This window comes from Bombus huntii, unplaced genomic scaffold, assembly GCF_024542735.1.
Source record: "Bombus huntii isolate Logan2020A unplaced genomic scaffold, iyBomHunt1.1 ctg00000059.1, whole genome shotgun sequence".
Taxonomy (NCBI): domain Eukaryota; kingdom Metazoa; phylum Arthropoda; class Insecta; order Hymenoptera; family Apidae; genus Bombus; species Bombus huntii.
In genome coordinates this window covers 253,312-280,757 of record NW_026099320.1, presented here as the reverse complement: position 1 = coordinate 280,757, position 27,446 = coordinate 253,312, and positions in this window count along the sequence as shown.

The following is a 27,446-nucleotide window of genomic DNA, read 5'->3' as shown; positions in this document are numbered from 1 at the left end:
AGGAAAATAGAAATATTCCAATAACACCAGAAAATTTATTAAACTCGCTAAGATCTCTATTAGACGCAGTAAATGAGAAACAATACCCTGGCGATATACAATCAGAAAATTAAAGGAAATATTTATGGAAAAAACCTTAACCATCACCATTTGCACTGGGGAAGTAATTACCCCATCTGTGGAAGCGCGGAACAACATAATACGAGAAAAACATGAATCAAGCGTAGCAGGACACAAAGGAATAACAAAAACTTATCAAAGAATACGACAACATTACTATTGGGAAAATATGAAAAAGGAAATTCAAGATTACGTAAGAACATGTAAGGAATGTCAATTGAAGAAACTCACAAGAATAAAAGCAAAGCAACCAATGGTACTTACAGACACACCAGGTAAAGCGTTCGATAAGGTTAGTATGGATATTATAGGTCCATTACCAAAAACCCAAAAGGGAAACGAATATATATTAACTATCCAAGACTTATTAACAAAATACTCAATTGGGATTCCACTAGGAGGAATCTCTTCAGCCTCTCGGCCTATCTTAGCGGACGTTTTTGTAAAGCGATTTATTTGTCGTTTCGGGTCACCGAGAGCTATTCTCACTGATCAAGGAACGAACTTTACATCCTCACTAATGAAGAAAGTAGCAAAGAGATTCCGCATCAAACAATATACCACGACGGCATATCATCCACAAAGTAACGGTTCAATCGAAAGATCTCACCACGTGCTGATAGAATATCTCAAATTATACATTGAAAATTCCAAAAATTGGGACGAATGGGTAGAATTAGCTATGTTTTCCTATAATACCTCTGTACACGAAGGAACGAAATTCTCCCCGCACGAATTAGTTTTTGGACATCTAGCCAGAGAACCTACTGGTGAAGTAATAATCGAAGAGAACATGGAACCAACTTACGCAGAATATCTCGAAGATCTGTTCGATAAAATTAACACCGTACAACGAATGGCGAGAGAAAATTTGATAAAATCCAAACTAAGATCAAAAGAATATTACGACCGACGAATCAACCCCCAAGATTTTAAAATAGGAGATTCGATATATTTACTAAAAGAACCCAGTAAAGGAAAATTCTCCGATCAATATACTGGACCATACAAAGTGCTAGAAATCTTGCAGAACCAAAACGTCAAGATCGAAGTAAAAGGGATTCCGCGAACGGTGCATTTAAACAAGTTAAAACTAGCGCATAATCGAAATAAGCAATGAATAAAGCGATTTCAGTGGGCAACGTAGTGCGGTAGTATATGTTATAGTGCTGTTCGTCGAATAATACAGATATCGAACACCTAAAAGGAAAAAGGAAAATTATTATACGTGTTTCAATTATTGCTTAAATATAAAACGTGTTAACTTAATGAACAATTAACTAGTGAAAGTGAAAGTTACCTTGTGAACAAGTGATCAACATACAAGAAAGTGTACGTGCAAGTATAGGTTATGGATCGTTGTTCGTGGAACACAATGTATGACAGCTACCTAAAATAAGTGAATAAATTAGTTTCAATTGTCTCAGTGCAAAATACAAGGTTACTAAATGTTATAACTATATTATGGATAAATCAAAAGGAGGTGTAACACTGTCCGTCGAATAATACAGATAGCGAAAACCTAAAAAGAAAAAGGGAAAATTATTATGTGTACTCCAATTATTGTTTGAATATACAACGTGTCGATTCAATAAATAATTAAAAGAGGGGAAGTGAAAGTTACCTTGTAAACAAGTAATCATCAAACAAGAAGGTCTACATGCAAAATATGATATGGCTCCCTGCTTGCGGGACACCATGTACCAGCTGAAAATAAACGAACGAATTAACTTCAATTGCCTTAATGCAAAGAGCAGCATCGCTAAATGTTATAACGGTGCTGTGGAGGCGTGGCAGTGTTCGTCGAATGACACAGATAGCGGAAACTTGGAAAAAGAAAAGAAGTTTATTACGAGTGTTCCAATTACTGTTTGAATGTAAAACGTGTTAGTTCAACGAATAACGAAAACAGTGAAAGTGCAACTTACCTCGTGAACAATCAATCACCATACAAGGAAGTGTACATGCATGGATTTCGCAGATTAACAAAAAGAAATAAAATAGCTGATAAATATAGAAAGTGGTTAGAAAATAATTAAGATAGATTAATTGAGAGTTAGTAATAAATATAACCGGAGTAAAAGGATATTTTATTGTGTATTAATCTACGTAGTATTGTTATATTATTATATCTAACATGTAGAAGTGGATTTTGTACGCATATATGTATATAGTTACAATCCAAGTAGTATTCATAATATTTATTTTCACTGATAACAAGTACGTAAAACCTAAAATAAAACAAAGGTTTTAACAATAAAAAAAAAACAAAAAAAAGGGGGAAGAAGAAAAAAAAAGAAGAAAAAAAAGGAAAGAAAAAAAATATAATATATATAAATATAAAATTTTCTTTTTCTATAAAAGGTTATTCCTATTTCTGATAAACTCGAGAAACGAAAACATTATACCATGATACACTGACACAAAGATACACCACACAGAAGAAACTAATAGAGAACGCTTTAAGCTTGGCAAACTTACCGCCCGACGAATTTGCATACACCATAACCAAAACCCAGGACACATGGCTTTGATTGTTATTTAATAAAGTTTTGGGTTTATAAAATAACGATTCACTTAGATTCGTTTTCTCCAATATATTTCAGTCTTATAACACGTCTTACCACACAGGAATCTCCAAGTCAATAGAACAACGTTGTCGACTTCTAAGACAAAAGAGCGTCGTTAGAAGTCGTACCAACTTAGCTTGTAGTAAGCAGCGATCATACCAACTTAACATTTCTCAACACTCCCCTTTGATCGCTAGTTTCTACAAGCCCCATAGCTTTGGTAAATTGCTGGGTCTTAATCCTATTTAGGCCTTTGGTGAGAATGTCAGCCACATTCTCAGGACTAGGTACATAAGTATAATCTAGTATCCCCCTCGATACGCAGTTCTTAACGTAAAAGTAGCGCACTTGGACGTGCTTAGAACTCTCAGCAACTATTTCGTCCTTTGACCATGAAATAGCTCCGATATTATCGCAGAATATCTTGCAGGGGCGATGGCAATATGACAGTTGACCCAATTCCTTTAACAGTAAAGAAATCCACACTGTTTCCCTTGCTGCTTCCTGCATTGCCACAAATTCCGCTTCGCACGTCGATTGAGCTATAATCGGTTGTTTTTTGGATAGCCAGGATATCGCACCACCAGCGAGTATGAACACATACCCGCTCCTGGATTTCCTGTCTACCGTACAACCCGCAAAATCCGAGTCGCAAAACACCTTCAGAGGTTGCCCGGTCCTTTGGTATACTAACTTCAAGTCTTTGGTCTTTAGTAAATATCTGAATACCCGCTTCGCTGCTTTCCAATCGGATACAGTCGGATTCGCGCATCTTTGGCTTAGTTTCCCTATTGCACACGCAACATCAGGACGACTTACAGTAGCTACATACATTATGTGCCCCACAGCTTGTTCATATAATTTACTGTCGAGAGGCTCATCACGTTCAATATCAAAACCAGCCTCGCATTCTCTAGCTAGCGGTGTCGACACTCCCACCACCCCAACCTCACGAGTAATGTCAAACAGATCCAGCATTTGACCTATCTGTACAGATTGATCGAATACTACAGTGGTGCTGTTTGGCTTACTCAGGTGGATGGACAGAAATTGAGTGTCTACGCCTAGCATTCTAACATCTAATTTGTCCTTAATCCTAGTTTTGAATATCTCAATCCACTCATTCGTCCCAAACACGAGGATGTCGTCCACATACACAGCTACAATAAATTTTTTAGACGCATATATATATATATATATAAATATATTTCAATCAATCAATTTGGACAGTTACATATAAGTATAAACATATATGCCGAACATGTAATAACCTAGTAAATATTAGAGACAGTGCTTCCAATACTATGCAATAAATACAATATTATCAATTTATGAAATAAAAGTATACATGAAGTCAAAAACTAATAGTTTAACGAATACATAAAACATACAATATTGTATTATTAAAGAAATGAAGGTTACATTGTCAGAAATATATATATGTGTGCGAATTCTATCAAATCGAAAATCTAAGATACATACTTAAAACTAGCCTACATTCCGGTAAAGGATAAATAAATAATTGACATTTCATTTCGTATGAATACTACACTGCCTAGAGAAATATGCATATGAATACGTGTATATATATATATATATATATATATATATATATATATATATATATATATATATATAATGTTTTGTAATTCTTCGATTGCGTTATTTATTGTTTTGAGTAGTTTATTTTATAGAGTATTCGATAATATAAAACATACGCGCACACATACATATATATATATATATATATATATTCCTGGCGTTTCAATTATTTTCCCCTTTTGTAGTTATTCTTATTTCCTGGTTTATTTTGAATTGTGTGTATATGTATTTTGTTTATTGGTTGGATCCGTTAATCGCCCTCGTTTTGTTAATCCTTCCTTTCGTTTCGTAGTGCCGTGTGTTCGTTTGTGCATTCAAATCCTTATTCGCGTGTTTTGTATAGAATGGTTTTCTTGTTCTTGTTACGGCGTGTGCGGAGCGCGGGACGTGACACCCCCGCCCTTGAAGTTCAAATTTCCAAAGGAAATTTGACTGATGGTATCTCTGAGTTCGCTCAAGGCGGACGTAGATGTCGTTGGTAGTTGAGTGACTACCGGTGTTATCGATATCCCTTGAGGTTGTGCTGTTTGATCATCGATATTTCGTCTTCTTTTGAGGTATCGTAGCGGGTGGGTGACTGAGCCGCATATTGCTCCTAATAGGGCGATTCCACATTCGTAAGTTTCACGTAACTGGTATCCGTGTGCGGCTATATCTATTATTGTTTTGATTAGTTTAAATATTGCGAGTATTCCAAATATTGCTGCACTGACAGTTCCAAATTCCATAAAACCAGTCCATAAGCTTGATACGGTATTTTTCGCTATTGTCGTTAATGTGTTTTGTCCATCATTCCCAGGATGTTTACTGTTCCAGGGACGATTGTTTTTCCTGTTGCTCCTCTCGCCAATGCGTTCGAGACTGCAGATTTTCTGCCGGGAACATGACGTGGCTTCCGCTCGTGGCCAACGACGATGGTGCTGAATATCGCCACGTTTGGCGCACGTCCGGGTGGAGTTCCTGTGGTGCGATTCCTTTGCCAAACGGGTAGTTCCGAGTAGCATTTTGTTGTATGTCGTACCTTTACTTGTACCGGAATGCATTTGACTATATGGATCGCTTCTCCTGCGATCAGAGCCATGTGTCCTGGGTTTTGGTTATGGTGTATGCAAATTCGTCGGGCGGTAAGTTTGCCAAGCTTAAAGCGTTCTCTGTTAGTTTCTTCTGTGTGGTGTATCTTTGTGTCAGTGTATCATGGTATAATGTTTTCATTTCTCGAGTTTATCAGAAATAGTAATAACCTTTTATAGAAAAAGAAAATTTTATATTTATATATATTTGTTAAGGAAATTCGAGGATTTGGGAATACAAATTATTGCCTATATTTCCCACACAACAGTTATACATCTATATTACTCTCTGAAGAACGTCTTGCACGCACGCTGGTCGCCAACCGACTATCCTAGATTCTGCTAACATCTGGCAACAGTCTTTTGTCTCCACTAAGCCTTGACGCCCTCTGGCCCTTACACACACACTCTCATGTACAGTGTAAATGTATCACTTCCCTAACAATATTATATTTTTTTCTTTCCTTTTTTTTCTTCTTTATTTTTCTTCTTCCCCTTTTTCTTTCTTTTTTTTTGTTTTTTTTTTATTGTTAAAACCTTTGATTTATTTTAGGTTTTACGTACTTGTTATCAGTGAAAATAAATATTATGAATACTACTTGGCTTGTAATTATATACATGTCGGAGATGAAAGGAAAGCCGAAGCCTTTCCTTGGAAATTTTGGGAACATCCTCTAGTACCTTAGCCTAGATTTTATTATAGTTGTAATTGCTTAAGATTTGTAATAAGCGAGATTGGGTTCGAGGTGAGAATCGGTCGCTGAACGTAGCCACGGTCACGGGATGGATGTTTTATCTAACGGAGGTCTGGAGTGGTTGTATGTGTTTTCCGAGAAATGTGGTTGTGGCGGCATGCGGCCTCGAGAGCGGGCCTAGCCACGTGTGATGTTGCCTCGGAGGTGCCGATGCAATGGGACATACATTGTATTAGTAATCAAAACTCCAGGCAGAAACTGCCTAGCAACGGCGTTTGGAACTTTCTCGATGCTTCCAACGAGTGTGCCTAGCAACGGCGTTTGGAACCTTCTCGATGCTTCCAAACGGGTATAGAAAACAAAATGCAATCGTACAGGGAGAAAAATCACCACGAGGCTGGCATTCTTGCGATTGCCTTGGAGAGTGATACATCGAGCATTTTCGACGATCGCATTTGCGTCTAAGTTAGTTTCGCTTAGTAAGGAGTTATCCCGGTGACCGTGGATTCGTTTGAACTCAAACATTGCTAATAGTATTATTTAATTTAATTTAATTATTCGTAGATCGTATTATTCATTAGTCTTAGTGTTTGTTAGACTTATTATTAGTTGTACTTATTATTTGTTAAGCTTAGTGATAGACCTGTATATACGTGTAAATAAAATCTCGGCTTTGTGAAACGATGGCTAGTCCACATGAAGAGTCGTCGCGCGCCCAAAATTCGAATCGTGATCCGACATACATATATGCGTACGTATTGGTAAGTAGTATAAATGAGATTTGTTTTATTGTTATAAATATATAAGTATATATCATCAATAGGAATAAATATCACAAATGTACCTTGTCTTCGAGTATATATATATATATATATAGTGGTGAACATAAGTGAAAATTATATGCATAGTTATAAATATTGTTTGTTTACAGGTGGATAGCATCAGTATTTGGTTTCGTACAAATACTTTACAGTTCCACTGTGTGAATTGCTATTCATGTTGTTCCATCCGTCGTTCAGAAAATGGTTGATGAGTTCGCCATCAGTTCTGTACACACATATAAAAATAGTTAATGTATATATGTAGTATCGTGAGTGAGAGGCCTGGGAGTTGGCGGGTGATCCGCGTGGAATGTCGCGAGAGCCGAGGCGTTTGTTTTTGATCGCGTAGTTTTGGAAAGAGGAGACCTACGTGATCTTGGCCACGAGCGGTTGCCAAGGGACGGGAGAAAAGGAATCAACAAACAGAGTTTGCGAGTGGCGTTGCCGAGAGAGTGTTGATTGCATTTTGTGAAAGTCGAGTCGTTATCTAATTATTTAGTTGTGCTGTTTTCTGTACGTTTGGTGTGAATAGTTCAGGTTGAACAACAATCGTCTTTTTCTGTCCGATTAACATCTGTATCATCCATTCCTTGTAAATATATTATATCACGATATTACATATATATATTATTTATTTTTTTTTATATATATAATTTTCGTTTGGATCTGTTCCTTTGTACGAATACTGTATCCCTGTATATAATATAATATATATAATATGTGTTACGTCGCGTAACACTCTACCTAGCCGAGGCCACACACCGCAGGCAATATGGCAACCAGATGTTTTCGGATACTCGCAGCGTATCTTCCATGATGTCAAGGACCTTCCATAAATCACATAGATTTCCTGGAAAAGGTCCTTCAAACGAAACAAACATCTGGTTCGGAGGAATTTCTAGAGACTATTGTCTACCACGGCTTAACAAGGGAAAGTCAGTTTTTGTCACGTACGCTGCAACTTTCCTCCCACTAACAACTTTCTCTCGAGGGCGGTTAAGACCCTTCGTTTAACCAATTAAAAACGAAGCCTATTCCCTCACTCTCCTAAATAACATCGGCACCAACCAATCCGAAAGTCCCGTGCGCTAGACACACTCATCCTTAGCTCTCCTCCGAGACAGCATCGTCTTCCAAGAGTACTGTTTTTGCATCCTTCGAACGGTCAACATCCTTCGAGCGGGTATACACACCCGCAGATCACTCAGTCACTCATCTCGTACATACGCATCAGTGTAACTATCCTCGTCATAAGTTGTGGAATAAACGGTGAAATATAACTTACTACTGTGTCATATTCATATCAACCACCTCTGTTATCCTAAACGAAACAGGGGAACGACTACTTCGCGGCGTCGATTCACCGAATCGTAGCGAGAATTTACGCCTCTCGCTGACGCGTTTTCCTCGCGACCGCGTCTCTCCGCGAACGGTCGTAACAATATGTTATAATTATGTTAGTTGTTATTTATTATATATATTTTCCTTAACTCTCTCCCCCTTTTCCTTGTTTTTTTTTTTTTTTTTTTTTATTAGTACCTAACATTGCTATTATGATGCTGTATTGTATTGCATTGGCTGTTATTTGTATGTGCGCGCGACGAATTTTTCAACATGGTCGCTCGCGTGTCTCTTTGGTATGGCGTTGGTTTAATGTCAACAGTAACGTGTTGTTGAAATAACTAATTAATTGTTAATCACTATAATTTTATTCAGTAGTGTTTTGTAATATTGTTTTGTGTTTCATGATATTTTGTGTGTCAATACCGTGTGCTACTTTAATGTGATAGCATGGATTGTATTGTTACAGAATTTCAATAGTCATTGTTTTGATTATACGTGACTTGCATTTATGTAAGTCTCGTTTAATTTAGTTAATGTTTTGTGTATTGTGTTACCAGTTATTTCGTGTAGCATATCTTTATTCCTTCGCACCGAGGTCAGTTATGTCTTGTCGTTAATATTTAGTTAGTCTATCTTGATTAATATATATATTTGTCGGGTTTACATTAGAATTAGGGTTAGGGGCGTGAAACGAATCTTCGTTTGGGTTACACGTTGTCGTTATGCAATAGAGAAAACATTGACTAGTGCAAATACGATTATTATAGAACCGGACAAGTAACCGCGGTAGTTAGGTGCTCGAGATACTAATGACAATGATCCTAGGTTCAATAACGAATCCGCGGTCAACGGGATGACAACAGAACGTACTCACAAAGTCTAAGTCTGAGAGAATAATCACTGATCGCGAAGGCGTTACTCTCGGATCGATGAGATCGCGGGCGAGAATGCCTTTCCCGTCCCGATGATGCCACACAGGAAAACTATAACGGGGTGTGTCTAAGGATACGAGATCATCGGATTCGTCGAGAAAAGCCTTCGTTCAGAAAGTGTTGCTGCTAATTGGTTAATCTCCATATCGGTGGTTAGAAAAGGATGCTAGCCGCCCTCGAGGGAAAGTTGCTAGTGGGAGACGCCGCTCGTTGAAAAATATGTCTCCCCTATCTTCCCGTAGTTGGGCCAAAAACTGTTTGTCTGTTAGAAGGACTTTAGTTAACAAAACCTTAAGATTTATGACGGGCCCTCGGGCTAGCCGAACATGTACTGCGGAGACGCATCGACATCTGGCAATCATCTTACTCGAAGAATAGGGTCTGCACGTGGCGAGCCACAGGACAGAAACCGTAGGAATGTTTACTGTCGCCACGAATATTTCTTTTAAGGAGAGCTATAGAATTACTCCATACCTTTGTTAGACAAAGCGTTCATCCCGTGACCGCGGCTACGTTCGGCGACTGACTGTCGCCTCGAGCCCAAGCTCATTATCACAATTCTCGAATAATTACAATCGGGTTGAATAACTACAATTGTTCAATTACAGCTATAGTAGACTCTAGGTTACAATGTTGCGGGGTTATCCAAAATTCCAAAGGCTCCAGTGTTCTTTCATCTCCGACACGGCCATCCTGACTATCACACGTCCTCGTGTGTAACTAAAATATCGTATTTCTTACATTAGATTCGATACAACTGACATTATTTGCGATTTAGCTAAATGTCCAAGTAAGTCAAGGGTCCAGTGCAATAACAAAGTTTCGTTCGGAGGTTTGACAACGGAAAAATAAAGGAGAATAGGAATTTGTAATGTTATAATTTGTATTCAAAGTGTTAGGTGCGTTCTGTGAGTCGCCAGTCAGACCGTAATGACACAACAGATCATTTTCGATTTCGTACACCGGTGAACCTCAGTTTGTTGGATCATATTGCCACGTTGGGTGCATTACACCCAGAAAGCACGTAAGCCCACTCAACGGGTTACAACAAAAGCACGTAACCCCACTCAACGGGTTACAACAAAAGCACGTAACCCCACTCAACGGGTTACAACAAAAAGTACATCAACCCACTCAACGGGTTACAACAAAAACACATCAACCCTCTCAACGGGTTACAACAAAAACACATCAACCCTCTCGACGGGTTACAACAAAAACACATCAACCCTCTCAACGGGTTACAACAAAAACACCTCAACCCTCTCAACGGGTTACAACAAAAACACATCAACCCTCTCAACGGGTTACAACAAAAACACATCAACCCTCTCAACGGGTTACAACAAAAGCGCATCAACCCTCTCAACGGGTTACAACAAAAGCGCATCAACCCTCTCAACGGGTTACAACAAAAGCGCATCAACCCTCTCAACGGGTTACAACAAAAGCACATAAAACCACTCGGTGTACTACTATGACCACAACGCAGTGTTAATGATCCTCTGAGGTCAGTGTACTTGCATCGTTATTATCACCGCCGTTGTCATCACCGCAGACGTCTAACTCAGCAGGGACGCAACCTTCTGGCATTTTTCTCAGTCTGTCGTGTCTGTCCTTATATGATCGTTTGCCGTCTAAGGTTTTTAGGGTATATCTATCTCCTTCCAAAATCTCGGCTACTACGAATGGACCCCTGAATTTCGGATCTAACTTCGTCTGGTTTCTTTCCTCGTTTTTACGTAACACGAAATCGCCAAGGTTGAACCTAACTATTTTAGCTTTGTTTTTGTCGAACCTATCCTTATCGTATTTGGCGCTTGCTTCTATATTCTTTATCGCCTGCTGTCTTATATGGGAGATATTTACTTCTCTTTCTTCGATATTGTCGGGTAGGGATAAGCCGTAGGGTCTCGCTGTTTTACCGATTAGTAGTTCCAACGGGCTTGACTTAGTCACGCGGTTGGTGGTACAATTTAAGGCCAGTTGTATTTCCCCGATTGCGTCCTGCCAGGACCACCCGGTGGTTTCTATTGTTGTGAACATGTTTTTTTAGCGTACTCATAATACGCTCTACCTGCCCGTTGGCCCTACTAGCTCCGGTCGCAATTAAATGGAGTTTAATGTGTTTATCTTGACAAAAGTCTCGAAATTCTTTGCCCGTAAAACATCTTCCCTGATCCGCTATTATCCGGCAGGGACTGCCGAACAAAAATATAGCGGACTTAAGCGCTTTAATGGTGTTAATGGAGTCTAACTTACGGGTATGGTGCAAGTATACGAACTTGGTGAAGGCGTCGACCAACACAATGACGTATTCCTTCGAATCGTTTTTACCGCTTAGTTTGCCCGTTATGTCCATATGCACCGTATGCCAAGGTATACTGGTCTTAGGTATGGGGTGTAGTTCGGCTTGTACTCTACCCGAACTTGCCTTTGAAACTCGACAAGCATGACAGTTCTCTACGAATTTGCGAACATACTTCGCCATTCCTTCGAACCAGTAATACTCGTACAGTTTCTCAAGCGTTTTATCCCAACCTAAGTGCATAATGGACTGGTGCACATGGTTAATAACAGACCACCTAAATCCTCTCGGAACGATGGGCAGGCAGAGAGTTCTACCCTTTCTCTGTATTTTACGATGAAGGGTGCCGGACCGTAACTCATACGTATTCGCGACGTCTTCCGCGAGCTCTTCGTTCTGCAACTTATTAACGATTTCGGAGATTTGCGGATCGCGACGTTGTTCCGCTAATAGCCAATCCTCGGAGATCTCGGCCAGATTAATTTCCTTCTCTATGACTTCGTTGATCGTAAGGTGATCCAAGTCTACGGGATTTCGCGAGACAAAATTTACGTGGGCTATTCGTTTACCTTCCCGGTACAGAATGTCAAAAGTAAAAGTTTGTAAGTAAGCCCACCACCTGTAAACCCTGTCATTTAAATTTACCTTACCACTGGATGCCTTCAAAGGATTACAATCGGAGACGACAAGAAATTCTCGTCCGTGGAGATAATGACGGAAATGCTTGACGGCGTTCACAACTGCTAACGTTTCTAGTTCGTAAGAATGATACCTAGATTCCGCAGGGTTACTTCTTATACTGTAATATTCTATTACTCTATTTTTACCTTCAATTTTGTGCATTAAAATAACCTCATATCCATCCGAACTAGCGTCGATACGAAGTTCTATCGGGTAGTTCGGGTCAAATACCATTAATACCGGCGCGTCGGTCAGGGCGGAAATTACCTTTTGCCTTATTTTTCCATACCTATCTGTCCAAGTCATGTTTTTATTATCGGAAGTAAGCGCATACAAGGGTTTCATTACCCGTGAAAATTTAGGGACGAATTTTCGGAAATAAAAGGCTAAACCTATGAACTGCCTAAGCTGTGTGACGGTCGTTGACGCAGGTAAAGAACTCAAGGCGTGCATTATACCCGGGTTGGGACAAACTTCTAGGTCGTAAATTACATATTCCAAATAGAGTACCGATGCCTTTAGAAAAGAACATTTTGCAAAGTTAAAGGAGAATCCGACTTTTACAAGGGTATCTAGTACGGTGTGCAATCCTGTTAGGGCTTGATCTATCGCGTCGGCAATAATTAGGACATCGTCCAAATAGGCGACAACGTACGAATGGCACGTCGGCTGTTATACGTGTTTTCAAAGGAATCTCAAGAATGATCTCTCGTTTTGTTTGTTCGCAACATCGAAGTCAGCAGCCGCTGCTGAATACAATGAAGGAAAGTGTAGTACAGATCACTTCGACCAAATGATTTCTTATGTCACCATAATTAAAAAGGGTCAAATGCTACAGAAGACTTGGCATGCCACTACTCCTGAGGATTTCCGTAGTAAACGCTTTGATGGTTTACACAAAATGGTAGCAAGGAAGAACATAAATATTAGAATATTTAGACAAGTATGAGTTGCAAAATTATTAGGGTTGTCCGAAAATATAAGAATCCCCATTTTCGACGGAGTCAGCATAGTATCGCCGTCCCGAAAATGACTTCCGGAAGAAACATTAAACGCGCACGCACTTATGTTATGCAAATAAAGGACATCGAATGGATCGAACAAAGGCACAAAAGAATTCGAAGAAAACAACAACTTATTATCCAAATTGATCATCGAGGGTAATCAAGGCTGTATACTTCCTAGAATTAGGATGAATAGGGGTTTGGAGAAACCCACCGGCCATGTCCAGAATAATAAAATATCTCGCTTTTGCAATCTCGCGACTTGATCCGCAATGAGGGGTAAACGATACCGATCCGCGACCGTGTATTTATTTAGTTCTCGAAAATCTACCTATCATCTATCTGAACCATTGTTCGTCTTCACGAGTAACGCAGGGCTCGCGAACGGTGAATTACTAGGCTTTATGATTTTTGGCTGTAATTAAATCGCTTGTTCTCTCACGTACTATTCCGCGCTCGCGAAGTTTATTAGGACTCCTTGTACGGCGATGTCAGGATCAATTAATTGTACTTCTAACTGGTCTGTATTTTTTTGTACGAGTACGTAGGGAACCCGTAACGGATGAATCTCTGAATTTTCGAAAAGAAAGATTAATCTACCCTTATCACTACCACGTACCTCATTGTCAACTTCATTAACATCGATCTCGTTTTCGGCGGTTTTATTACAGGCATTAATTATTTTTGTTTTACACATAGCGAGGCTATTTTGTGTAATATTACGTCAAAATCTTGGCTTAAAATTTAACGAGTAATCGCGATATCGTATTGTTAAATAACTATCAGCGAGGACATGAAAAATTTATCTCTAACCACTAACACCTGCAACGGACAAGATTTGAGCGATACGTTTAGTACCAATATCTCTTATTCCTCGCATTACTACTATATCAATCGTTCTTTTGCCAGAAATTCTCAAGACTACGGATTCTTTGATTAGCGAACACTCGGCTCCGAAATCGGGGTAAAATGGAAACGACTCACCCGGATGGCTTGATCTACCAGTTAGCGCCTCCACTACGTAGAAGTCAATTCGACACTCGGTATTGAAATTATATTCAGGGCACTGCTTTGTAAAGGATCTTCCTCCATAATCAGATTGGAAGCTGCGCACCAGGCAGCGGAGTCGAAAACTTGATAGATTCCACACTCGATTTTTTGTACTAGCGACGGAATTAACTCGCGCACGATGGTCGTAAGCTCTTGCACTGTTATAACCGGCACTGATCCCACTTCTGATGTCGGGTTTACATTAGAATTAGGGTTAGGGGCGTGAAACGAATCTTCGTTTGGGTTACACGTTGTCGTTATGCAATAGAGAAAACATTGACTAGTGCAAATACGATTATTATAGAACCGGACAAGTAACCGCGGTAGTTAGGTGCTCGAGATACTAATGACAATGATCCTAGGTTCAATAACGAATCCGCGGTCAACGGGATGACAACAGAACGTACTCACAAAGTCTAAGTCTGAGAGAATAATCACTGATCGCGAAGGCGTTACTCTCGGATCGATGAGATCGCGGGCGAGAATGCCTTTCCCGTCCCGATGATGCCACACAGGAAAACTATAACGGGGTGTGTCTAAGGATACGAGATCATCGGATTCGTCGAGAAAAGCCTTCGTTCAGAAAGTGTTGCTGCTAATTGGTTAATCTCCATATCGGTGGTTAGAAAAGGATGCTAGCCGCCCTCGAGGGAAAGTTGCTAGTGGGAGACGCCGCTCGTTGAAAAATATGTCTCCCCTATCTTCCCGTAGTTGGGCCAAAAACTGTTTGTCTGTTAGAAGGACTTTAGTTAACAAAACCTTAAGATTTATGACGGGCCCTCGGGCTAGCCGAACATGTACTGCGGAGACGCATCGACATCTGGCAATCATCTTACTCGAAGAATAGGGTCTGCACGTGGCGAGCCACAGGACAGAAACCGTAGGAATGTTTACTGTCGCCACGAATATTTCTTTTAAGGAGAGCTATAGAATTACTCCATACCTTTGTTAGACAAAGCGTTCATCCCGTGACCGCGGCTACGTTCGGCGACTGACTGTCGCCTCGAGCCCAAGCTCATTATCACAATTCTCGAATAATTACAATCGGGTTGAATAACTACAATTGTTCAATTACAGCTATAGTAGACTCTAGGTTACAATGTTGCGGGGTTATCCAAAATTCCAAAGGCTCCAGTGTTCTTTCATCTCCGACATATTTAACAAATATTTAAGAAACAATGGCGAGTGTAGTGGAATCGTTGGACGAAGAAATGGTTTTGACATTGTCGGAAAAGCTTAAAGCATGGGATGCGAACTTTCGCGATATGAGTGCAAAACTCGCCGAATTACAAAGCGGCTTATTCGAACTTAAAACAAAACAAGAACCTAAAACACCCGTATCGCCGCCGACAACGCAACAAGAGACGGTCCAGCCGAGTGGACATACCCAGCCAATTAAGCTAAAAGATGCGATCGAATCGGTGCCAGTGTTTGACGGATATCGACCATCGGTATTCCACTTTTTAAGAGCTTGTGAGCGCGCGCGAAATATGATTTCCAGATATCAAGAACCTCAATTGGTAAAATTGTTAGTAAATAAGCTCCGTGGACACGCGCTCCTCGCCATCGAAGACACAGAATTAACGAGTCTAAACGATTTCGGAAACAAATTAAAGGATCTATTCGGCCCAAAGAAATCTCTTAACGAATATAAAGGGGAATTAGGAACGATATTTCAACGACCCGGGGAAGACATATTAGATTATATGGATCGCGTTAGAAATCTTAGATTGGCAATAATGGACGGAGAAAGAGGCGACTACGGCATCATATCCCCCGATATCCAAGATACTATAGATTGGGAAACGAAAGAAGCTTTCGTTAAAGGACTTCCGAACGAGGTATATGTGCGAGTAAAAATAGCAGGGTACCATACTTTAGAAGATGCGTATCGTCAAGCCGTCAAAGCAACACACGAATTGAAACAAATAACCGATAGAACGCGACCCCAACGACCGACACCCTCGAACTATTACAGACGCGACAACGCACATCCTTCGAACACTAACAACAATATCAGGAACAACCGCCAAGATCGAAGATCGCTACCTCCATCGCAGAATTTTTTGAATTCTACAAGACAAAATATCACGTGTAACTATTGCAAAAAACCCGGGCATCTAGTGAAAGACTGTTACAAATTTAAAGCCCGAGTAGATGCCGGATTAATCGTACCCTATGCTTCGAGACCATCGGGAAACCAAACACGTCCTTCGGGAGAATGGGGCGAGCCACGAAGGAACGATACGCCGAATCGCCCAAGAGTACAGGCGGCAACCAGGCGACCGGCGCCGACGGCAACAAACAGAACGAGGACAGCCACCCCCGCGAGATCGACTCCACCACCCATAACGAGAGACAGAGCGAACGCAATGCCGACCATAAGATCGAACGAACAACCACTAAATATTGTGGGGGAGTCATCCCACAACCAAACGAGGTCACAGACAGAGAATCCAGCATCTCAAGGCAAAAGGAAAAGAGTGAAGCACAAGCAACCGGCGAAGGAAAATCATCAGGAGTTGAATTCAGATTCGGAAGGCGACCTCTCCGAATTATTTCAATAAAATTTAACGATTCCCCAACGAACCCAACTGCACGAATAGTTTCCCCAGATCTAAAGACTAAGACGAGTTTATTATTAGACTCTGGATCGGAAATCAACATTATCAAGAAACCTGCTTTACTCGATTCAGCCATCATCGACGAAAAGGAATCAATCGAAGTGCGAGGAATTACGGCAACGAGCCTGGTCTCCCTAGGGCAGACGGTAATACAGGTTGCGGGCCATCCGGTTGGTTTTCATCACAGTCGATGATTCATTGCTAATCGATCAAGACGGAATCCTAGGATCCGAATTTTTTGCAGGTTGTAAGGCTCGTTTAGATTATGAGGGAAAACATATCAGATGGGGAAATATTTATATTCCCTTCGATAGTAAAGAAAAAATAATTATACCGAAGCGAAGTTCAATAACGTGTTCAGTTAATATCGCTAATCCAGAGATAAAAGAGGGATTTATTCCAAGAATCGAGCCGAACAAGGGAATCTATTTTGGTAATGCAGTTGTGAGGAATCATAAAGGAAAAGGTTACATAAGAGTAATAAATACTACTTCGAGAGATTACGTATTTACAACACCAACGATGGTAATTAAAGAATTTGAAAATCCCCCCCGCCCCCCACCCCGCTTCCTAGGACAGCGTGCAATACAGTTCTAAGATCGGAGGAAAGTAGATACGATAAAATAAATGAGTTACTACGACTCGAACATTTGAACGAAGAAGAAAAGGAAAATGCTAAAAAATTGATTCGTAATAATCAAGATAGGTTTCATATTCCAGGAGATACATTGGAAGCAACCGAAGTTCTGGAACATAGGATAATTACAACGGATAATATACCCATCAATACTAAACAGTATCGATATCCACCAATACATCGAGAAGAAATAAATCGACAGGTCCAAGAACTACTAGATACGGACGTAGTGGAACCATCAATATCTCCATATAACTCCCCGTTATGGATTGTGCTCAAAAACCCGATTCGCAAGGAAATAAGCGCTGGAGATTAGTCATCGATTATAGAAAATTGAACGATAAAACGATTGGCGATGCCTTCCCACTACCCAACATTACAGAAATATTGGATCAATTAGGAAGTGCAAAATATTTTTCCACGTTTGACTTGGCATCGGGCTTTCACCAGATCCGTATGTCACAGGAAGATGCCCACAAAACTGCATTTTCGACACCATACGGGCATTTTCAATTCAAAAGAATGCCCTTTGGATTAAAAGATGCCCCAGCAACATTTCAACGTTTGATGAATTCAATATTATCTGGTCTGCAAGGAATAGAACTATTCGTCTATCTGGATGACATAGTGATTTATTCCACGTCTCTCCAAGAACGCGAAATTAAATTTAATAAATTAATGGAAAGACTGAGGAAAGCTAAATTACGATTACAACCTGATAAGTGCGAATTTTTACGACACGAGGTGAATTATTTAGGACATATAATTAGTGAGGATGGCGTGAAACCCGACCCAAAGAAAGTCGAAGCCGTATCAAAATTTCCACGACCAAAGAGGGCGAAAAATATCAAACGATTTCTGGGACTAGCAGGATATTACAGAAGATTTATACCCGATTTCCCCAAGGTCGCGAAACCATTGACACAACTATTAAAGAAAGATACTCCCTTTAAATGGACAGAAAATCAAGAAAACGCATTCAATAATTTAAAGACAGCGTTAGTGACGAAACCCATCCTGCAATATCCAGACTTTTCTAAACCCTTTAACCTTACTACAGACGCATCAGGATATGCAATAAGCGGTGTACTGAGTCAAGGGCCAATCGGAAAGGATTTGCCGATTGCGTATGCCTCAAGGCTATTAAATCCCGCCGAACGAAACTACTCTACCATAGAAAAGGAGTGTCTGGCAATTGTTTACAGCGCAATGCACTTCCGACCGTATCTTTACGGAAGAAAGTTTACCATCGTAACCGATCATAAACCTTTAGCGTGGATGCATTCTATCAAAGATCCTACTTCAAGAATTTGGAAATGGAAATTAAAGTTATCGGACTTCGAATTTGATATTGTATACAAAGAAGGCAGGGCGAACGCAAACGCAGACGCATTATCTAGGAACCCTCCGGAAGTTTGTTTACCAATCAGAAAGAGAGAGGAAGTCTCACCGATTCGCTATCCTGTCTCAAAAAGATTCGAAATAGATACGTCAACCGAAGACTCTCCCATATTCGAAGCTAAACCACACGTCTTGCCTCAATCCAGTGATTCTAAAAATCAAGGAAAGGGTTTTACCCGAAAACATTTTACAATAGAAGAAACCCCCATAAAATATTTAGACCAAGCATTAGCAGAAATCGATGTAAGTACAGATAGAGAAATAACCAATCGAGAAAAAGAAGGCACGGATACAACAAGCGAAAAAGAGACCTCCACTGTAATTCCAGAACTAATTCAACAACGAGAAAAGGACACGAGACCTACGATAATTGCGGAACTAAGAATTTCAGAAACCCGAGACTCAATTGCGAGAGTAAATGACCATAAAGTAGTATTTATAGATATACATGGCAATCCGATAGATAAAGGAGCCTTAGAAATGAAGGAAACGGGAAAGTTACCTCGTTATGAAGATTTAATGTTAGAAAAAGCAAGATTGAATTACGATTCTGGAAAATACATTGTATTCCTACCGATAAAGGAAAATAGAAATATTCCAATAACACCAGAAAATTTATTAAACTCGCTAAGATCTCTATTAGACGCAGTAAATGAGAAACAATACCCTGGCGATATACAATCAGAAAATTAAAGGAAATATTTATGGAAAAAACCTTAACCATCACCATTTGCACTGGGGAAGTAATTACCCCATCTGTGGAAGCGCGGAACAACATAATACGAGAAAAACATGAATCAAGCGTAGCAGGACACAAAGGAATAACAAAAACTTATCAAAGAATACGACAACATTACTATTGGGAAAATATGAAAAAGGAAATTCAAGATTACGTAAGAACATGTAAGGAATGTCAATTGAAGAAACTCACAAGAATAAAAGCAAAGCAACCAATGGTACTTACAGACACACCAGGTAAAGCGTTCGATAAGGTTAGTATGGATATTATAGGTCCATTACCAAAAACCCAAAAGGGAAACGAATATATATTAACTATCCAAGACTTATTAACAAAATACTCAATTGGGATTCCACTAGGAGGAATCTCTTCAGCCTCTCGGCCTATCTTAGCGGACGTTTTTGTAAAGCGATTTATTTGTCGTTTCGGGTCACCGAGAGCTATTCTCACTGATCAAGGAACGAACTTTACATCCTCACTAATGAAGAAAGTAGCAAAGAGATTCCGCATCAAACAATATACCACGACGGCATATCATCCACAAAGTAACGGTTCAATCGAAAGATCTCACCACGTGCTGATAGAATATCTCAAATTATACATTGAAAATTCCAAAAATTGGGACGAATGGGTAGAATTAGCTATGTTTTCCTATAATACCTCTGTACACGAAGGAACGAAATTCTCCCCGCACGAATTAGTTTTTGGACATCTAGCCAGAGAACCTACTGGTGAAGTAATAATCGAAGAGAACATGGAACCAACTTACGCAGAATATCTCGAAGATCTGTTCGATAAAATTAACACCGTACAACGAATGGCGAGAGAAAATTTGATAAAATCCAAACTAAGATCAAAAGAATATTACGACCGACGAATCAACCCCCAAGATTTTAAAATAGGAGATTCGATATATTTACTAAAAGAACCCAGTAAAGGAAAATTCTCCGATCAATATACTGGACCATACAAAGTGCTAGAAATCTTGCAGAACCAAAACGTCAAGATCGAAGTAAAAGGGATTCCGCGAACGGTGCATTTAAACAAGTTAAAACTAGCGCATAATCGAAATAAGCAATGAATAAAGCGATTTCAGTGGGCAACGTAGTGCGGTAGTATATGTTATAGTGCTGTTCGTCGAATAATACAGATATCGAACACCTAAAAGGAAAAAGGAAAATTATTATACGTGTTTCAATTATTGCTTAAATATAAAACGTGTTAACTTAATGAACAATTAACTAGTGAAAGTGAAAGTTACCTTGTGAACAAGTGATCAACATACAAGAAAGTGTACGTGCAAGTATAGGTTATGGATCGTTGTTCGTGGAACACAATGTATGACAGCTACCTAAAATAAGTGAATAAATTAGTTTCAATTGTCTCAGTGCAAAATACAAGGTTACTAAATGTTATAACTATATTATGGATAAATCAAAAGGAGGTGTAACACTGTCCGTCGAATAATACAGATAGCGAAAACCTAAAAAGAAAAAGGGAAAATTATTATGTGTACTCCAATTATTGTTTGAATATACAACGTGTCGATTCAATAAATAATTAAAAGAGGGGAAGTGAAAGTTACCTTGTAAACAAGTAATCATCAAACAAGAAGGTCTACATGCAAAATATGATATGGCTCCCTGCTTGCGGGACACCATGTACCAGCTGAAAATAAACGAACGAATTAACTTCAATTGCCTTAATGCAAAGAGCAGCATCGCTAAATGTTATAACGGTGCTGTGGAGGCGTGGCAGTGTTCGTCGAATGACACAGATAGCGGAAACTTGGAAAAAGAAAAGAAGTTTATTACGAGTGTTCCAATTACTGTTTGAATGTAAAACGTGTTAGTTCAACGAATAACGAAAACAGTGAAAGTGCAACTTACCTCGTGAACAATCAATCACCATACAAGGAAGTGTACATGCATGGATTTCGCAGATTAACAAAAAGAAATAAAATAGCTGATAAATATAGAAAGTGGTTAGAAAATAATTAAGATAGATTAATTGAGAGTTAGTAATAAATATAACCGGAGTAAAAGGATATTTTATTGTGTATTAATCTACGTAGTATTGTTATATTATTATATCTAACATGTAGAAGTGGATTTTGTACGCATATATGTATATAGTTACAATCCAAGTAGTATTCATAATATTTATTTTCACTGATAACAAGTACGTAAAACCTAAAATAAAACAAAGGTTTTAACAATAAAAAAAAAACAAAAAAAGGGGGAAGAAGAAAAAAAAGAAGAAAAAAAAGGAAAGAAAAAAAATATAATATATATAAATATAAAATTTTCTTTTTCTATAAAAGGTTATTCCTATTTCTGATAAACTCGAGAAACGAAAACATTATACCATGATACACTGACACAAAGATACACCACACAGAAGAAACTAATAGAGAACGCTTTAAGCTTGGCAAACTTACCGCCCGACGAATTTGCATACACCATAACCAAAACCCAGGACACATGGCTTTGATTGTTATTTAATAAAGTTTTGGGTTTATAAAATAACGATTCACTTAGATTCGTTTTCTCCAATATATTTCAGTCTTATAACACGTCTTACCACACAGGAATCTCCAAGTCAATAGAACAACGTGGTCGACTTCTAAGACAAAAGAGCGTCGTTAGAAGTCGTACCAACTTAGCTTGTAGTAAGCAGCGATCATACCAACTTAACATTTCTCAACACTCCCCTTTGATCGCTAGTTTCTACAAGCCCCATAGCTTTGGTAAATTGCTGGGTCTTAATCCTAGTTAGGCCTTTGGTGAGAATGTCAGCCACATTCTCAGGACTAGGTACATAAGTATAATCTAGTATCCCCCTCGATACGCAGTTCTTAACGTAAAAGTAGCGCACTTGGACGTGCTTAGAACTCTCAGCAACTATTTCGTCCTTTGACCATGAAATAGCTCCGATATTATCGCAGAATATCTTGCAGGGGCGATGGCAATATGACAGTTGACCCAATTCCTTTCACAGTAAAGAAATCCACACTGTTTCCCTTGCTGCTTCCTGCATTGCCACAAATTCCGCTTCGCACGTCGATTGAGCTATAATCGGTTGTTTTTTGGATAGCCAGGATATCGCACCACCAGCGAGTATGAACACATACCCGCTCCTGGATTTCCTGTCTACCGTACAACCCGCAAAATCCGAGTCGCAAAACACCTTCAGAGGTTGCCCGGTCCTTTGGTATACTAACTTCAAGTCTTTGGTCTTTAGTAAATATCTGAATACCCGCTTCGCTGCTTTCCAATCGGATACAGTCGGATTCGCGCATCTTTGGCTTAGTTTCCCTATTGCACACGCAACATCAGGACGACTTACAGTAGCTACATACATTATGTGCCCCACAGCTTGTTCATATAATTTACTGTCGAGAGGCTCATCACGTTCAATATCAAAACCAGCCTCGCATTCTCTAGCTAGCGGTGTCGACACTCCCACCACCCCAACCTCACGAGTAATGTCAAACAGATCCAGCATTTGACCTATCTGTACAGATTGATCGAATACTACAGTGGTGCTGTTTGGCTTACTCAGGTGGATGGACAGAAATTGAGTGTCTACGCCTAGCATTCTAACATCTAATTTGTCCTTAATCCTAGTTTTGAATATCTCAATCCACTCATTCGTCCCAAACACGAGGATGTCGTCCACATACACAGCTACAATAAATTTTTTAGACGCATATATATATATATATATAAATATATTTCAATCAATCAATTTGGACAGTTACATATAAGTATAAACATATATGCCGAACATGTAATAACCTAGTAAATATTAGAGACAGTGCTTCCAATACTATGCAATAAATACAATATTATCAATTTATGAAATAAAAGTATACATGAAGTCAAAAACTAATAGTTTAACTAATAGTTTAATATATATATATATATATATATATATATATATATATTCCTGGCGTTTCAATTATTTTCCCCTTTTGTAGTTATTCTTATTTCCTGGTTTATTTTGAATTGTGTGTATATGTATTTTGTTTATTGGTTGGATCCGTTAATCGCCCTCGTTTTGTTAATCCTTCCTTTCGTTTCGTAGTGCCGTGTGTTCGTTTGTGCATTCAAATCCTTATTCGCGTGTTTTGTATAGAATGGTTTTCTTGTTCTTGTTACGGCGTGTGCGGAGCGCGGGACGTGACACCCCCGCCCTTGAAGTTCAAATTTCCAAAGGAAATTTGACTGATGGTATCTCTGAGTTCGCTCAAGGCGGACGTAGATGTCGTTGGTAGTTGAGTGACTACCGGTGTTATCGATATCCCTTGAGGTTGTGCTGTTTGATCATCGATATTTCGTCTTCTTTTGAGGTATCGTAGCGGGTGGGTGACTGAGCCGCATATTGCTCCTAATAGGGCGATTCCACATTCGTAAGTTTCACGTAACTGGTATCCGTGTGCGGCTATATCTATTATTGTTTTGATTAGTTTAAATATTGCGAGTATTCCAAATATTGCTGCACTGACAGTTCCAAATTCCATAAAACCAGTCCATAAGCTTGATACGGTATTTTTCGCTATTGTCGTTAATGTGTTTTGTCCATCATTCCCAGGATGTTTACTGTTCCAGGGACGATTGTTTTTCCTGTTGCTCCTCTCGCCAATGCGTTCGAGACTGCAGATTTTCTGCCGGGAACATGACGTGGCTTCCGCTCGTGGCCAACGACGATGGTGCTGAATATCGCCACGTTTGGCGCACGTCCGGGTGGAGTTCCTGTGGTGCGATTCCTTTGCCAAACGGGTAGTTCCGAGTAGCATTTTGTTGTATGTCGTACCTTTACTTGTACCGGAATGCATTTGACTATATGGATCGCTTCTCCTGCGATCAGAGCCATGTGTCCTGGGTTTTGGTTATGGTGTATGCAAATTCGTCGGGCGGTAAGTTTGCCAAGCTTAAAGCGTTCTCTGTTAGTTTCTTCTGTGTGGTGTATCTTTGTGTCAGTGTATCATGGTATAATGTTTTCATTTCTCGAGTTTATCAGAAATAGTAATAACCTTTTATAGAAAAAGAAAATTTTATATTTATATATATTTGTTAAGGAAATTCGAGGATTTGGGAATACAAATTATTGCCTATATTTCCCACACAACAGTTATACATCTATATTACTCTCTGAAGAACGTCTTGCACGCACGCTGGTCGCCAACCGACTATCCTAGATTCTGCTAACATCTGGCAACAGTCTTTTGTCTCCACTAAGCCTTGACGCCCTCTGGCCCTTACACACACACTCTCATGTACAGTGTAAATGTATCACTTCCCTAACAATATTATATTTTTTTTCTTTCCTTTTTTTTCTTCTTTATTTTTCTTCTTCCCCTTTTTCTTTCTTTTTTTTTTGTTTTTTTTTTTTTTTATTGTTAAAACCTTTGATTTATTTTAGGTTTTACGTACTTGTTATCAGTGAAAATAAATATTATGAATACTACTTGGCTTGTAATTATATACATGTCGGAGATGAAAGGAAAGCCGAAGCCTTTCCTTGGAAATTTTGGGAACATCCTCTAGTACCTTAGCCTAGATTTTATTATAGTTGTAATTGCTTAAGATTTGTAATAAGCGAGATTGGGTTCGAGGTGAGAATCGGTCGCTGAACGTAGCCACGGTCACGGGATGGATGTTTTATCTAACGGAGGTCTGGAGTGGTTGTATGTGTTTTCCGAGAAATGTGGTTGTGGCGGCATGCGGCCTCGAGAGCGGGCCTAGCCACGTGTGATGTTGCCTCGGAGGTGCCGATGCAATGGGACATACATTGTATTAGTAATCAAAACTCCAGGCAGAAACTGCCTAGCAACGGCGTTTGGAACTTTCTCGATGCTTCCAACGAGTGTGCCTAGCAACGGCGTTTGGAACCTTCTCGATGCTTCCAAACGGGTATAGAAAACAAAATGCAATCGTACAGGGAGAAAAATCACCACGAGGCTGGCATTCTTGCGATTGCCTTGGAGAGTGATACATCGAGCATTTTCGACGATCGCATTTGCGTCTAAGTTAGTTTCGCTTAGTAAGGAGTTATCCCGGTGACCGTGGATTCGTTTGAACTCAAACATTGCTAATAGTATTATTTAATTTAATTTAATTATTCGTAGATCGTATTATTCATTAGTCTTAGTGTTTGTTAGACTTATTATTAGTTGTACTTATTATTTGTTAAGCTTAGTGATAGACCTGTATATACGTGTAAATAAAATCTCGGCTTTGTGAAACGATGGCTAGTCCACACGAAGAGTCGTCGCGCGCCCAAAATTCGAATCGTGATCCGACATACATATATGCGTACGTATTGGTAAGTAGTATAAATGAGATTTGTTTTATTGTTATAAATATATAAGTATATATCATCAATAGGAATAAATATCACAAATGTACCTTGTCTTCGAGTATATATATATATAGTGGTGAACATAAGTGAAAATTATATGCATAGTTATAAATATTGTTTGTTTACAGGTGGATAGCATCAGTATTTGGTTTCGTACAAATACTTTACAGTTCCACTGTGTGAATTGCTATTCATGTTGTTCCATCCGTCGTTCAGAAAATGGTTGATGAGTTCGCCATCAGTTCTGTACACACATATAAAAATAGTTAATGTATATATGTAGTATCGTGAGTGAGAGGCCTGGGAGTTGGCGGGTGATCCGCGTGGAATGTCGCGAGAGCCGAGGCGTTTGTTTTTGATCGCGTAGTTTTGGAAAGAGGAGACCTACGTGATCTTGGCCACGAGCGGTTGCCAAGGGACGGGAGAAAAGGAATCAACAAACAGAGTTTGCGAGTGGCGTTGCCGAGAGAGTGTTGATTGCATTTTGTGAAAGTCGAGTCGTTATCTAATTATTTAGTTGTGCTGTTTTCTGTACGTTTGGTGTGAATAGTTCAGGTTGAACAACAATCGTCTTTTTCTGTCCGATTAACATCTGTATCATCCATTCCTTGTAAATATATTATATCACGATATTACATATATATATTATTTATTTTTTTTTATATATATAATTTTCGTTTGGATCTGTTCCTTTGTACGAATACTGTATCCCTGTATATAATATAATATATATAATATGTTATAATTATGTTAGTTGTTATTTATTATATATATTTTCCTTAACTCTCTCCCCCTTTTCCTTGTTTTTTTTTTTTTTTTTTTTTTTATTAGTACCTAACATTCCTATTATGATGCTGTATTGTATTGCATTGGCTGTTATTTGTATGTGCGCGCGACGAATTTTTCAACATGGTCGCTCGCGTGTCTCTTTGGTATGGCGTTGGTTTAATGTCAACAGTAACGTGTTGTTGAAATAACTAATTAATTGTTAATCACTATAATTTTATTTAGTAGTGTTTTGTAATATTGTTTTGTGTTTCATGATATTGTGTGTGTCAATACCGTGTGCTACTTTAATGTGATAGCATGGATTGTATTGTTACCGAATTTCAATAGTCATTGTTTTGATTATACGTGACTTGCATTTATGTAAGTCTCGTTTAATTTAGTTAATGTTTTGTGTATTGTGTTACCAGTTATTTCGTGTAGCATAACTTTATTCCTTCGCACCGAGGTCAGTTATGTCTTGTCGTTAATATTTAGTTAGTCTATCTTGATTAATATATATATTTAACAAATATTTAAGAAACAATGGCGAGTGTAGTGGAATCGTTGGACGAAGAAATGGTTTTGACATTGTCGGAAAAGCTTAAAGCATGGGATGCGAACTTTCGCGATATGAGTGCAAAACTCGCCGAATTACAAAGCGGCTTATTCGAACTTAAAACAAAACAAGAACCTAAAACACCCGTATCGCCGCCG